Raw genomic sequence first — 16,372 nt, forward strand, 5'->3', positions numbered from 1 at the left:
GTATTTCTGTATAGCCAATGATATTAAGATTTTAAGATATAACAAATGAAAGGTTCTTGGAAGCCCCGTGGCATATTCAGATTTGTGCCTACCTTACAATAACACTGACTTTCTCAACTCATTTGAGAAATATACAATAACATTGGATTGACTCTCATGCTCTCTAGATCATAGAAAATAATCAGCCCAGTCTCTTATACCAACTATGTTCATGGTGTTTTATCAAAATTGGCTAAACAGTATAGCAGGAAAGACAACTTTCTTGTTCAACTATAGTATCAAATTAAAAAAAAATCAGTGAATCTATAACACTGGTTTTTAACCTAAGAGTCTCAATCACCACAGATGCTGCATATTGGATATCTGCATATAATTATTTATATTATGATTCCTAACAGTAGCAAAATTACAATTAAGAAGTAGCAATGGCAATAATTTTATGGTTGATGGTCACCTAAACATGAGGAAGTGCACTAAAGTGTTAAGTATTACAAAGTTTGAGAGCTACTGGGCCAATACAATCAAGATATAGCAGAGAGTTGTCAACACAAAGCTCTGCTCTAATTGCTCTTCTGTCAACTCTAGTCAACTTGCTTTCTGTATTGTTCTTCTCTCCATAATCCAGATTAATGCATTGTCCATTTCTGTAACTTTTAAATGCTTGAGAATATTACACAAATTTATTCATAGTTATTTAAAATGTTTATAGTTAGTAAAATTCTCTTCATATTTATGTGAAATATTATGAGTACCAAAAGGTCTGGGTTGTTTTCAGGTTTTGGTAGTTATGGATAAAGCATTTGTTAATGTTAGTAGCAAAAATTTTAGTGTACACATACATTTTCATTTCTTTTGAAAAATGCCCAAAGGTATAACTTCTGGGTCTTAAGGTGATTGGATATTTAGTTTATTATATTACCAACATGTTTTCCATATTATTTATTTTCTCATTTGAATTCATTGTAAGTTTACTTCTTTAATTTTAATTTTTTTATATTATAAATACTTGTGTAAATGTTGCTTTTATTCCTCAGATGAAGGGAGGAGATGAGAGCCATATCAAAGTTTTGTGAATAGATGGCTTGGGCTGAGCCCAGAGAATTTCTAAATATTCCTAAACCTAGGCCTGGAAGCTTCTAGCCTTCATACAATCTAATCTTTTAATCAAGCCCAGACCTTGAAGGCTTCAACTTCCAGCCTCTGTCTGCTAATTTAGGCCTAGAATGTTTTAGGCCTCTGAGACTTACTGTTGAATAAGCTTTCCTTTTTCTAATTCTTTCTGAATTCTGGCTGGCTGGTTCAACTCAGGTTTTCTGCCTCAAACTCCTCCCCAAGCTGACTGATTAAATCTGGCTTCTCTAGGTTTCTGACTGAATTGCTCTGATTGGAAAAATTGCCTCTGAACAACATGAACTGAATTGCACTGACTGCATTTGACTGTATAAGCTGAACAGAACTAAATAACACTGAACAGAACAGGATGAATTCAACTGAACACCACTGCATTTCACTGAACTCAACTGACTCTGTACTGTACTCCCACACTCTGCTGTACTGATCCATACAATCTCATCTTTCTCCAAGCACTGTTCTTAAGTAGCCTTTTGTTCTGTTTGTTCTTGAGAGAGTGGAATGTGTCCTATCTGTGACTCACTCTGTCAAATAGGTCTCTGATTAGTCACAGTTGTCTGGCCATCAATTAGATCACTGTTTAGGATTAAAGGTGTATACCAAAGGCCTTGTCTGTATTGCAGCCAGAGGGATTAAAGGTGTGTAGTAAAGGTATATCTGTATTCTAGCCATCACACAGGATTAGGGCTTTCAGTGTGATTCCTCGCCAGAGCAGCCTGGTTTCCAGATTCAGGAGCCTAGCATGGCTTCCTTTGAGAGGCTCCTCCCAGCAAAGGAACAAAACAGAAATTAAGACTCAACAGCCAAACACTGTGTGGGGCTTAGGAAGACTTGTAGAAGAGTGGGAGGGGGAAAGGATAGAAGGACCAGGATGGGACAAGAACTCCATAAAAAGAAGAACAGTCCCAACTAACCTGAACTTAGGGGACTTATGGGGACTGAAGCATCAAAGACCATGTTTGGACTAGACCTAGGCCCTTTATACATATATACCAAATGGGCAGTTTAGCCTCCATGTGGATCCCTTAGAAAGGATATTGGGGGTTGTCTCAGACATGGTCTCTCTTGCATGCCTTTCAATCACGTCACCTTTGTGTGTCTGCCTTGACAGGACACTATAAAAGAAGAAGTACATAGTCTTGATTATTCTGGATACCCTGGGGTGGATTCGTGTGTGTGTGTGTGTGTGTGTGTGTGTGTGTGTGTTGGGGCATCCCTTTTTTGAGGGACAGGAGAGTGGGGATAGAGGGAGAAAGGAGAAATAGAGGGAAGGACTTGGAGGAGAAGAGGAAAGGGGTTATGACTGAGATGTAAAGTGAACAACTAAATATCTAACTAAATAAATTAAATTAAATTAAATTAAAATTCCTCTACATCTTTGTCCTAGATCACAACTTTGGGTTATAATTATTCTTCCACATATGCCTTAATCAATCTTTTTTATCAAACAACAGTCTATAAAGTTGACAAATCCACTTTATCTAATATGTGGACTGTCTTTTACATGACAAATTTAAGAAATGTTTTCCTAGTTCTCTAAACCAATCATTTTATCTTAAAAGTGATTTTCTAAAATTTTTATGGTTTACATTTAGAATTTTGTACATTTTGCGTTACTTTTTATATAAGGGGTGATGTTTAGGTCAAAGTCTGTGTTTTGCGCCTAAAATTTTACTATATATTTTCAGTTACTCCAGTACCATTTGTGGAAAGACTACATTTTTCATTGAGTTTCTTTTGGAAGCATTTATATAGATCACTTTTTGTACTTCTTTTCTATCTTATCAGATTGAATTTATTGATTGTGTGTATATGTATGTGTTTACATGATGTGCAGCCACATGCATGTACATGAGTAAAGGTGTTGTGGGAGTTAATTCTCTTTTAAGTCATGGGTCCCAGGGAGTGAACTCATATCATCAGCCATAGTAACAGACACCTTTACCTGATAAGCCACCTTACTCGCCTTGGATTTACTTTTTTCCCTCTCTATTGTATTTATGTGTATATCTTTACATTAATGACATGAAATCTTGCTTTTTATAGGTTTATATTTTGTCTTAAAGAAAGTAAGGCTGATTTTTCCTACTTTCTTCTTTTTTTTTAAATTCAAAATTGATGACAGCATTTATAAGACTTGTACAAGCTCAAACCAGAAAAATTTCTAGTATGGAGAAAGGGTAGACACAAAGTTCTACCCTTAGCTGAGGAACTACCCGGCAATTGGTAGCTACTGAAAGAAGAAAAACCAGTTTTATTTAAAGGTGTAGACCCTGGTAGGTTGACAAAACTCTACTGGAAAGTCACATGTTCAAGAATCTCTGTCATCAATAGCTATAATAGATTTGTTTTTGTTTGTTTGTTTAAAGAACATAAAGTTGGGTGTAGGAGAACAGCAATGTAAGGGGTGAGAGGTGGGATGATGTTGGATAAGAAAGGAGTTGTCAGAGGGTGATGAATAAGATCAAAACATATTTTATGAAATTCCCAAAAATGAATAAAAATGGATAAAAATTATTTGGCCACTGAAATGGGAGGTCCTACTCCCCTTCTATCTGACCCTAGCTTATCAGGATCAGGTCTTACCAGTACTGGTTGTAATGTCCTCCTGCAGGGAAGAGATAAGAGAGAAAGGGTGGGATTGAGAGGAAATGAGAGAGGGGGCTGGAGCTAGGATACAAAGTAAATAAACTGTAATTAATATAAAATAAAAAAATTAATTAAAGAGCAAAACAAACAAACAAAAAAATGAAGGAGGGAGCTGGCCAGGATACAAAGGAATAAACTGTAATTGATAATAATGAAAAATGAAAAAATTAAAAAAATATTTGGCTACTGCAATACCTTTGCTTTTCTATATATTCTAGAACAATAGTCTCTGTAAGTATCAAAATTCATGGCTGAGATAAGTATTATATGAAATCTGAATATTAATTTTGGAGTAATTACATCATTACATGTTGAGTTTTATAATCTATTAACAGTTTGTATGCTATTAGTTACATCTTTTACTTCTTCCACAGTTTTCTAACTTTTTCATTCTAATACTTTGTTTTTTAGAATTGTGTTGGTATTTTTTGTTTGTTTTTATTTTTTAATATTAGTTACAGTTTATTAACTTTGTATCGTAGCTGTATCCCGCTCCCTCATTCCCTCCCAATCCCACCCTCATTACCTCATCTCCTCCCTGCCCCTTTCTAAGTCCACTGATAGGGGAGGACCTTCTCTCCTTTCATCTGACCCTGGTTTATCAGGTATCTTTAGGACTGGCTGCCAAGTCCTCCTCTGTGGCCTAGCAGAGCTGCTCCTCCCTTGGGGGGGGGGGTGTCAAAGAGCCCTCCATTGAGTTCATGTCAGAAATAGTCCCTGTTCATTCTAATACTTTTTATGTTATGAAAGCGTGACAAGAACGTACTTCATCTTAATGGAAAAACATTCAATCTTTCACCATTTAATATTTTTATTGGCATATTTTTATGTACCCAATTAAATATATGCATAATTTTGGATCATTTGATACATTTTTAAATGTTGAGCTAGAGTTGCATCCATAGAGTAAATTTCACTGGATCATACAGCATTTTAGTTGAATTGCTATCCATTTACTTATGTTGTGTCAGATATTTTTGCTTCTTTCTTCTTCTACATTAACTAAGACTATTGGTGTAAAGTTAAGTTTTGCTTTTGTACAATTGTTGGCTTGATTTAGTATCAAGATAAGGCTAGCTTCAAAGAATGAATGAAAATGTACTTTTCCCATTCTGGTTTTTGAAAAAGACTGTTATAAATTTGTGATAATTGTCCTTCAGATATTTGATTTGAATATTCCTGTTGAACAATGGGACTAATGATTATTTTTGTAAAGTTTTAAAATATAAGTTCAGTTTTCTTAATAGCCATAAGATTATTTAGGTTAATTCAATGGTATTTTTTGCTGTTTTACCTTACCTTATTTGAGATGTCAAATTTATATGTACAAAGTTGTTGGAACTCCCTAGCTTTGATATTAATTCTGAGTTTTCAGATTAGTGCAGCAAATTTTTCTATTAACTATATAGTCAGTACCACTCAATGACTTAAAATGAAACCAGAACATATTGATTTAAACCAAATAATCCAATTAAAAAGTGGGGTACAGAGCTAAATGGAGAATTCTCAATAGAGGAATATTGAATGGTAGAGAAACACTTAAAGAAATCTTCAACAGCCTTAATCATCAGGGAAATGTAAGTCCAAACAAACCTGAGATTCCATCTTACACCTATCAGAATGGCTAAGATCCAAAACTCAAGTGACAACACATGTTGGAAAGGATGTGTAGAAAAGGGAATCTTCCTTCATTGCTGGTGGGAGTACAAACTTGTACAACCACTTTGGAAATCAACCTGGCACTTTCTCAGAAATTTGGAAATAGCACTACCTCAAGATCCAGCTATACCACTCCTGGGCATATACCCAAAAGATGCCCCACCATTCAATACAGACATTTGCTCAACTATGTTCATAGCAGCTTTATTTTTAATAGCCAGAATCTGGAAACAACCTAGATGTCCCTCAATAGAGGAATGGATAGGGAAATTATGGTACATGTACACAATAGAATATTATTCAGCTATTAAAAACAAGGAAATCATGAAATTTGCAGGCAAATGGATGGAACTAGAAAAGATCATCCCAAGCGAGGTAACCCAAAAAACAGAATGACAGGTTTGGTATACCCACACTTTTATGCAGATATTAGCTGTATAATACAGGATAGCAATCTACAGAACTATGCAGTAAGGAGGATCCTAAGGAGGGTGCTTAAATCTCATTCAGAATGGCAAACAGGATAGACATCAGAAGCCATGGAAGGGAGGAAACAGGATGGGAGTCTATTATAGAGAGTCCTCTGAAAGGATTCACCCAACAGGGGATCTAAGCAGATGCTGAGAATCATGGCCAAATTGGAGGAAGAGATGGGTGGGAATAGAGCGACATGGAGGGGACATGAGCCCCACAAGAAGACCAACAAAATTAAAAGATCTGAGCCCAGGGGTTCCTGTAGAGACTAATGAACCAGTGGAGGACCATGCATGGAGAGGACCTAGACCCCGTGCTCAGATGTGGCCTATTGGCAGCTCAGTCTCCATGTGGATCTCTGAGTGAGAGGAGGAGGGGCTGCCTCTATCATGAGCTCAGTTGACTGCTCTTTGATCACTTGACCCTGATGATGCAGCCTGGCCAGGCCACAGAGGAAGAGGATCCAGGCAGTCTTCATGAGACTTAACAAGCCATGAGCAGGTGACAATAGTGGAGAACTCCCTCTTTCAGTGGACTAAGGGAAGAGGATGGGGAAAAGAGGGTGGGAGAGTGGGCCTGGGGGGAGTTGAAGGAGGAAACTTCAATCGGGAGATATAATGAATTAATTGTGAAGAAAAAATAAAAATAAAAAATGACCTATGTTTTTACTAAAACATGAGACTATTTAAATTATTCTTAAGAAAGAAATAGATTGGATGTTTTCTGAAGGAATTGTGCACTGTATAACTCACCTAATCAAAATTATCTTCTTGTGTTCCTTATTATAAATACTGATTTTCACTCAGTGCAAATAAGGAATGAGTAAGTAGATCTGTTTAGTTCAAATAAGGCAAATTAAAAATTCTGGCTTGGCTGAGGGTGATGCTCATTCAGCAGTAGTATTGAAAAAAATTCCTTTACACCAACAAAAATTAAAATACTCAATGAATAAATGAATGAATAAGCAAATAAAATTCTGTCTTGTGACAAGTCATTGTCAGGGAAAGCAGAAATTCCTATCTGATGCAATAACTGTAACTGTGGTTAAAATGAAGTATTTCTGCCAAATGCTGATGAAAACAACTAACAATTCTAACAATTTTCTTTCATTTAAAACGTTTTTATGTCCATTACCTGCCAGGCAATAGTTTCATTCTTGTTTGTTTGTTTCAGCATATTTCAGTCATTTAAATTTCATTAAGGTAATAGGCATCCCAATTACTCCAAGAGATAGCTCAGGTTAAAAAGTAAATGCAGAATTTTTTTTCTAGCCACGCTTTGTGACTCTAAGATTTATCTTTAGCATTAATTTTCTCCTTAGGAAAGTAAGAGTAATATACCTGAGTCATTTTATTCTAAGATCATATTATACACATGCTTCTAAATACTCATTTTTGTTTAAAAATTAATATATTTTTATTAATTACATTATCCATATTTGAATATATATGAATTGATATAGGAGGATTACTTCAATGTTAGAAGAAAAAATGTAACTTTCAAAAAGTACAGATATTTGTGTAAATTTTACCATTATGATTGAGGAGCCACTTGCATTTTCATCATCATCATCATAACTAGTCCTATAAAAAGAAAAAAAAAGCAGGTTTTAAAATAACACTGAAATTAATCCAGAAATCAACAATAAAATATTAAATATAAGTTTAAAAGTGAATATCCTCATGGTTTCAAAGTTGGAAACATTTAACCCTTTGTTTACTACTAAATGTTTAAGTGTAAATAGAAAAATGTAATGCAATATTTACAAGATCAGGGTTGTTTCCAAGGTTTGATCTTGTATAGTCTTCATCGTTAATTTCTAATGACAAAATTAGAAAAAAAAATAGAGATAATTCCAGTGTCTTGATAAATTAGTAAATATAAATACATGTATTCATATGCATATATGTACACACATACATAGAACTAACACATTTTATTGTTCATATCATATTGCAATAGCTTATAGTCCTCTAGTCATACAAGCATTTATTAAAATTGATTTTACATAAAAAATAAAGTAATATATGAGGATCTACAGTGAAATTACTATAAAGATATGCATCTGAACTTGTTCTAAGATCACTTACAATGAATCAAAGTTTATATTTTGAATACAAGTAAAAGTAATCACCAATAAACTATATATAGTCAATGGAGCAATGTAAAAAAATTAGAAATGGCCACTGAATTGCATATCAATTGATGTAGATATTTGATACTGTTTTATAGATATGTTTAATCACCAGCCTGTAATTAAACAATAGTATTTACCAAGAGGTTTGTGTGATTTGTAAAAGTAACAAAATCATCACTTGCATCTAAAATATATTATAATGTGGAGTTCTAAAGAAAATTTGTTGCATTGCTATATTCAAGTACATGTAGGAAATGTTCATAGCATTAAGAACCTTCGTAAGGAAATTGGAGAAATCATACACTAGTAACTTGGCAGCAAACCTGAAAGCTCTAAAACAAAAGGAAGCAAACACACCAAAGAGGAATAGACAACAGCATATAATATAATTCAGGGTTGAAATCAATAAACTGAAAACAAGGCGAATGATTAAAAAGAATCAGTGAATCCAAGAGCTGGTTATTTGAAAAAATCAACAGGATACGCAGACACTTAAACAAATAAATAAAAGGGAGAGGGAGAGTATTTAAGTAAAGAAAGTAAAAAACAAGAAGGGAGACATAAAAAGAGACACTGAAAAAATTTAAAAAATCATTAGGTCTTACTTCAAAAGCTGATATTCCACAAATTGGAAAATCTAAAGAAAATGGATGATTTTCTGGATAGCTTTCACTTACTAAAGTTGAATCAAGATCAGGCAAACAATTTAAGCAGTCCTATAACCCCCAAAGAAATGGAATCATCAAAACTCTCATCAAAAAAAGCCCAAGTCCAGATGATTTTAGCACAGGACAATATCACATATTCAAAAAAGAGCTAATACCAATACTCATCAAATTAATCCACAAAATGAAAACTGAAAGAACATTGCCAAACTCATTCTATAAAGACACTCACCTTGAGACATAAACCCCAAAAAGACTCAACAAAGAAAGAGTGTCAGAACAATTTCCCTCATGGATATCAGTGCAAAAATACTCAATACTCACAAACCAAATTCAAGAACACATCAAATAGATTATTCATAGTGATTAAGTAGGCTTCATCCCAGGGATACAAGGATGGTTCAACATACTAAAATCTATCAAAGTAATCCACCATATAAACAAAGTCAATGAAAAAAAATCACATGATCATCTCATTATATTCAGAAAAAGACTTTGACAAAATTCAACATCCCTTCATGGTAAATGTCTTGGAGAGATAAGGGATACGAAGCTCATTCCTAAACATAATAAAGCAAGACGATTGCCAGCATCAAATTAAATGGAGAGAAATTCAAGGCAATTCCACTAAAATCAGAGACAAGACAAAGCTGCTCACTCTCTCCATACCTCTTCAATATAGTACTTGAAGTTCTAGCTAGAACAATAAGACAATTAAAGGAGGTCAAGGGTTACAATTCGGGAAGAAAAAAGTCAAAGTATCACTATTTGCAGTTGATACGACAGTATATGTAAGCGACCCCAAAAATTGCACCAGAGAACTCCTACAAAAAAATATACAGCTTCAGCAAAGTAGCTGGATACAAGATTAATTAAAAAACAAAAACAAAAACAAACAGTAGCTTTCCTGTACACAAAGGACAAGCGGAGAAAATAAATCAGGGAAACTATGCCCTTTACAATACCCACAAATTATATAATGTATTTTGGTGCAACATTAACCAAGCAAGTGAAAGACCTGTATGACAAGAACTTCAAGTTTCTGAAGAAAAAAAAAAAAAAACTGAAGAAGATATCAGAAGATGATAAGATCCCCCTTGCTCGTGGCTCTATAGGATTAACATAGTAGAAATTAATCTATAGGATTAATATAGTAGAAATGGCCATCTTACCAAAAGCAGTCTACAGATTGAATGCAATCAGTATCAAATACCAATACAGTACTTTGCAGACCCTGAAAGAGGAATTCTAAACTTCATATGGAAAAAAGAAAAAAAAACAAAAACAAAACTCAGAATACATAAAACAATCCTATACAAAAAAAGAACTTCAGGAGGTATCCCATCCCTGACTTTAACTATACTATAGTGAAACAGTAATAAAAATTGCATGGTACTAGAAATAGACTGGTTGATCAATGGAATCAAATAAAAAACCCAGAAATAAACCCACATACCTATGGTCACTCAATCTTTGTCAAAGGAGCCAAAACCATAAAATGGCCAAGATAACAATCTTTTTTTTAAATTTTATTTTTTTCTTATCAGTTACATTTTATTAACTCTCTATCCCAGCTGTATCCCGCTCCCTCATTCCTGCTCAATCCCACCCTCCCTCCCTCCCTCATCTCCACCGTGCCCCTTTCCAAGTCCACTGATAGGGGGGGACCTCCTCCCCATTCATCTGATCCTGTTTTATCAGGTATCTTCAGGACTGGCTGCAAAGCTCTCCTCTGTGGCCTAACAGGACTGCTCCTCCCTTGGGGGGTGGGGAGGTCAAAGAGCCAGCCATTGAGTTCCTGTTAGAAGGGGGAACTGTAGAGAGCTGCGGAATGCTATGCCTTAAAGATGGAGCTGGTTTCCACCTTCCACCTTCCCGATGGTGAGTGCTCTCTGTCACGAACAACTCCACATTTGGCTAAGGCCGAGGATCTGGCTTGCTTCCATGTATGTGGACCTATCTGCATTGCCCCCGTGGCATGCCTGGGTTGGCTACCCAGAGGCTATTTAAGCTGTGGGCTGGCTTTCCCCGGGGTCCGAGGATTGTTCAATGTTCCTGAATAAACTGCATTGAAAAAAATAAAATAAAAAAAAAAAAAAAAAAAAGAGTCAAGACAGAAAAAAAAAAAAAAAAAAAAAAAAAAAAAAGAAATAGTCCTTGTTCTCCTCTCTATGGGAAACCAATTGGTTACTGAGCTACCACAGGCTACATCTGAGCAGAGGTTCTAGGTTATATCCATACATGGTCCTTGGTTGAATATCAGTCTCAGAAAAGACCCTGTGCCCAGATATATTTGGTCCTTGTGGAGCTCCTATCCTTTCCCCATCATACTAACTCCCTTTCTTTCATGATTCCCTGTACTCTGCCAAAGGTTTGGTCATGAGTCTTTGTATCTGCTTTGAAAACACTGCTAGTTAAGAGTCTTTCAGATGCCCCCAGTAGACGACTGTCATACGTTCAATAACATCCCATCTGTCTTTCTTAACGAGGATTGATCATCTTACCCCATGTCCGCTCTCTTGATTATCTTTTTTAGGTATATAGATTTCATTATGTTCCAAGATAACAATCTTAAGCGACAGCACATGCTGGGAAGTGTGCAGAGAAAGAGAAACACTCCTCCATTACTTGTGGGAATGTAAAGTTGTACAACCACTTTTGAAAACAATCTGGCACTTTCTCAGAAAATTGGGAATAGTTTTACCTCAAGCTATATCTCTCTTATACACAAAAGACCCTCCACCATACAATAAGGATACTTGTTTACTATGTTTATAGTAAATTTATTCACAAAAGCCAAAATCTGGAAACAACCTAGATAGATGTCCCTCAACTAAAGAATAGATAAAGAAACTGTGGCACATTTACACGATGAACTACTACTCAGCTATTAAAAACAAAGAAATCATGAAATTTGCAGGCAAATGGAAGGAACTAGAAATGATCATTCTGAGTGAGGTAACACAGATCCAAAAAGACACACATGGTATGTACCCATGTACAAGTGGATTTTACCCATATAGTCTGGAATAAGCATACTACAAGGCACAGATTCAAAGAAGATAAGTAACACGTAGGATCCAAGGGAGGATGCATAAAGCTCCCTTAGAAAGGGAGATAGATAGAATAAAGGTAGTGGCTGAAGAGAGGGAACAAGATAGGAGATGAGGTGCAGAGAGTTAAGAGGGTAGACAACAGACCTAGGGAGAACAAGGGAAAGTTCTTTTCTGTGGGGTTATTGCTTTGACAACCTGGAGACTTAAGTCTGGGTAGGTTCTTGAGAAGATATAAATGGGACTTAAGCAGAGACTTTTAGTAGAAGAGGGCATAGAGACTGAAGAGGATGCCTACAAACTAGTCTACTATTTAAGGAAGGTGAACACTAACCCACCCACAAAAACTTTATTAAATATTTACCCTGCCTACAAGATGTGCAGGAATAAAGATAGAGCAGAGACTGAGGGAATGCCCAACCAAGTCCTGGCCCAACCAAAGACCCACCATATCAGAGAGTGCCAACCACTCACACTATTACCAAAGCTCTCCTAAACTTGTAGACAGGAGCCTGACAGAGTTATTCTCTAAGAGGTGTTACCTAGCAGCACCTCAAAACATGGATAGATGTGGAGACTCACAGCCAAACATTGAGTTACGTGTATGGCATCTTGTAGAAAACTGAGAAAAGAGGAAAAAGACCTGCAGGTGACAGGAGTTCCACAAGAAGACAAACAGAGCCAATTAATCAAGACCCAGAAGGACTTGCTGAGACTGAAGCATCAACCAAGGACCATGCATGTACTGGACCTAGATCTCCTACAAAGATATAGCAGATGGGCAGTTTAGGCCCCATGTAGGGGACTGCACTGGACAGAGTACTCACTTGTCAGCTTTTTGGTCACTCCCTCCTGGTGGGACTGCCTTGACAGGCCACAGGGGAAGAGAACAAGTTCTGTCCTGATGCAACTTGGTGAGCTGGGCTGGTTGGGAAAGGGAGCTCCATTTTTTGAGGAAAAGAAGAGGAGGTTGGAACATAGGGAGGGTAGGACTTGGAGGGGAGGACTGATGGGTTTACAAGGAAAATATAAAGTGAATAAAAAAGAAAAATTAAAAAAGAAAAATCTTTCTTAGTTTCTTTACATGTACAAATTGTAGCATGTTTATCCAATATTAAATGACTAATATCCACTTATAAGTGAGTATATACCATGGGTGTCTTTCTGCTGGGATAACTCACTCAGAATGATCTTTTTTAGTTCCCACCATTTCCCTGCAAATTTCATGATTTCCTTATTTTTAACTGCTGAGTAGTATTCCATTATGTAAATGTACCACAATTTCTGTATCCATTCCTCAGTTGAGGGACATCTGGGTTGTTTCCAGATTCTGGTTATTATGAATAGAGCTGCTACAAACATGGTTGAGCAAAAGTCCTTGTTCTATACTTGGGCATATTTTGGATATATGCCTAGGAGTGGTATAGCTGGATCTTGAGGTAGCACTATTCCTAACTTTCTGAGAAAGTGCCAGATTGATTTCCAAAGTGGTTGTACCAGTTTACATTCCCACCAGCAATGGAGGAGGGTTCCCCTTTCTGCACATCCTCTCCAGCATGTGTTGTCACTTGAGTTTTTGTCCCATTCTGATGGGTATGGGGTGAAATCTCAGGATCTTTTTGATTTGCATTTCCCTGATGACTAAAGAAATTGAACATTTCTTTGTTTCTCTGCCATTTGATATTCCTCTATTGAGAATTCTCTGTTTAGCTCTGTACCCAATTTTTTAATTGGATTACTTGATTTGTTGCTTTTTAACTCCTTGAATTCTTTATATATTCTGGATATTAGCCCTCAGATACAGGGTTGGTGAATTTTTTTTATTTATTTTTTATTTTTTTATTTTTTTTATTTTTTTTTCCCCAGTCTGTACGCTGTCATTTTTCTGGGTAAGATACTCAATCCTCATTCACAGGGGCAAATAGGATAGACATCGGAGGAATGAGAAAACAGGGAACAGGCAAGAAGCTTACCACAGAGGGCCTCTGAAAAGACTCTACCCAGCTGGGTATTGAAGCAGATGCTGAGACCCATGGGCAAACTTTGGGCAGAGTGCAGGGAATCTTATGAATGAAGGGGAAAATAGAAAGACCTGGAGGGAATATGAGCTCCACAAAGAGAGCAACAGAACCAAAATATCTGGGCCCAGGTGTCTTTTCTGAGACTGATACTCCAACCAAGGACCATTAATGGATATAACCTAGAACACCTGCAAAGATGTGGCCCATGGCAGTTCAGTGTCCAACTGGGTTCCTTAGTCATGAGAACAGGAACTGTCTCTGACATGAACTCAGTGGCTGGCTCTTTGATCACCTCCCTCTGAAGGGGGAGCAGCTTTACCAGGACCCAGAGGAAGACAATGCAGCCAGTCCTGCTGAGAACTGATAGGCTAAGGTCAGATGGAATGGGAGGAGGACCTCCCCTATCAGTGGACTTGGGGAGGGGTATGGGAGGAGAAGAGGGAGGAAGGGCAGGATTGCGAGGTTAAGATGGAGGGGGCTACAGTTGGGATACAGAGTGAATAAATTGTAATAAATAAAAAAACTAAATAAAAAAAATTAAAATCTCATAAAATAAAGAGAAAATCAAGTAGTATTTATATGTAGATATTATTCAATTAGGGTTGCTGAGTGTGGCAGAATTCATGATTTAGCAAATATTCATCTCCTCCTACATCGTAGATGAAGTCTATCCATATTTTGGTCTGTTAAGGTTTGGTCATATTATTTTCTTCGGATAGTGAAAAGTGGGTAGAAGTAAGAGCAGAAGCTATAAACACATATAATGTATACTAGCTTCTTATGTCCCTCGCATCTGCCATGAGAATATTGTAACTTCATCTGCCCTGTCTTGCAATTTTACTAATAATGCAGGGCAGGCCTCAGAACAGCTCACCTAAGCTGACTTGTGAACAAGAATAACAGTATAATGAAACATACTTTTTGCTTATGATAAAGATTTAGACATAAGTCTGGCTCAACAGGAGTGAAATCATGCCTGTTTCTTGAAAGCTGTTTAAATATCTGGGGATAGTGAATTCATGGACTTTTGAGGATCGCCTACAACACTTTAATAAAGCAATATTATCTCTTACTACATTATAAAAAATATTATATTCACAAGTAAGTGTGGCCCTTACCTTTTATCAATGATATATCTCTTTGCAACAAACAAAAAACATTATAGGAAACTACAACCATTCAATAAGCATCATTTGTTGTGACAAGTCCCAATACACTCCTGTACCTAAGGCTCAAGGAACACTGTAAAAGAGGGGATGAGGAGAGTCAATGAGCCAGAGAGAATCAGGGATTTTGTTGTAAGACTGTGTCTCGTAGTAGTGCCAGAACATACACCCATAAAGTCTCACCATCATTACTACCTAAACATGAGTTGAACAAAGACAACAACAACAGACATGCCAAAGTTGGTGGGGGCTCTAGGCAACTTAAGAATGCTGAGAATGGGAGAACTTCTCTAGGAGAGCACAACAATTGCTTATCCAATACAAATGGTCAGCTCTAAAGAACACATACATATAAAGCAACATTTTACAGATTGATCAAGTGGCACACACACACAAATGTTTGTAGGAATATATATGTACATGAAACATTTAAAATATGTATAGGCCATTAATTTGAGTGAGAGTAATATATATATATATGTGTGTGTGTGTGTGTGTGTGTGTGTGTGTGTGTATGTGCGTTTGTAGGAATATATATGTGCATAAAGCTTAAAAAATTAAGCATAGGCCATTAATCTGAGTGAGAGTAAATAAGGGTACATGAGAAAGGGTGAAAGGAGGAAAGGGAAGGGAGACTTATAATTGATGTAACTGTATTTTCATTAAATAATTAAAAAGTAAAGATAAAAAGATGGAAAAAAAGCAAGAAAATTTGTTAATTGCAAGTCTTTTAACATTGTCATAGTGAACACCTACTATTTAACCCAAAATGCCAAATTTTGTGAGGTTTTAGTTAATGTCCATGAAGTTCTGAAGGAAAGGCTCTCAATATTTCTCAATTGACTATATCGAAAAGCCGGTTTTGGCAGATCCTCCAATCATTTTCTTTGCATTTGAAATTTCACCAACAGTTAAATATACACATTGCTTTAATAGTCATTTTAACAAAGAGAGGCAGAAATCTCAGTTTCATACTGCTGGACAGGGAACTATAGGCAACTGAGTGACAGCTGAGAGATGGAAAGAAAGCCTCTTCCAGGGATGAGACCCTAATTGGTTGTCCAATCAAAAGTGGTCATCCCTAAGACCAAATACATATAAGCTACAAAAACTAACTTCTGAGAAGATTGTGTTTCTACAGTTGTATGTATATGCACATGTGCATGCACACATGTAGAAGAGGCTATCACATGAAACACATGGAAGGAGTAAGAGGAAGGAGATTTGAAAGGGTCTAGATGGGGAAAATTTGTTGTAGTTACATTTTAATTAAATGTGTACAAAAAATAAAACCACAGAAATTCACTTTGCTGCAGATAATTTTTAAATTTAATTAATTAATTATAATTCACTGAAGGTAAATTTTAAAGTCAATGAAATATGAAGAAAAATGACTTCTGAAAACTGGAAGTATCTT

General features: G+C 36.2%; 1 protein-coding gene across 1 annotated transcript in view; it reads right to left on the reverse strand.

Moving 5' to 3' along the window:
* The window catches only part of LOC110543889 (uncharacterized), a 288,801-nt gene that overhangs the window by 119,262 nt on the left and 153,167 nt on the right, over positions 1-16,372 (reverse strand). The gene's annotated exons all lie outside the window — the stretch shown is intronic.

The sequence above is a fragment of the Meriones unguiculatus genome, chromosome X (assembly GCF_030254825.1).
Source record: "Meriones unguiculatus strain TT.TT164.6M chromosome X, Bangor_MerUng_6.1, whole genome shotgun sequence".
Classification (NCBI taxonomy): domain Eukaryota; kingdom Metazoa; phylum Chordata; class Mammalia; order Rodentia; family Muridae; genus Meriones; species Meriones unguiculatus.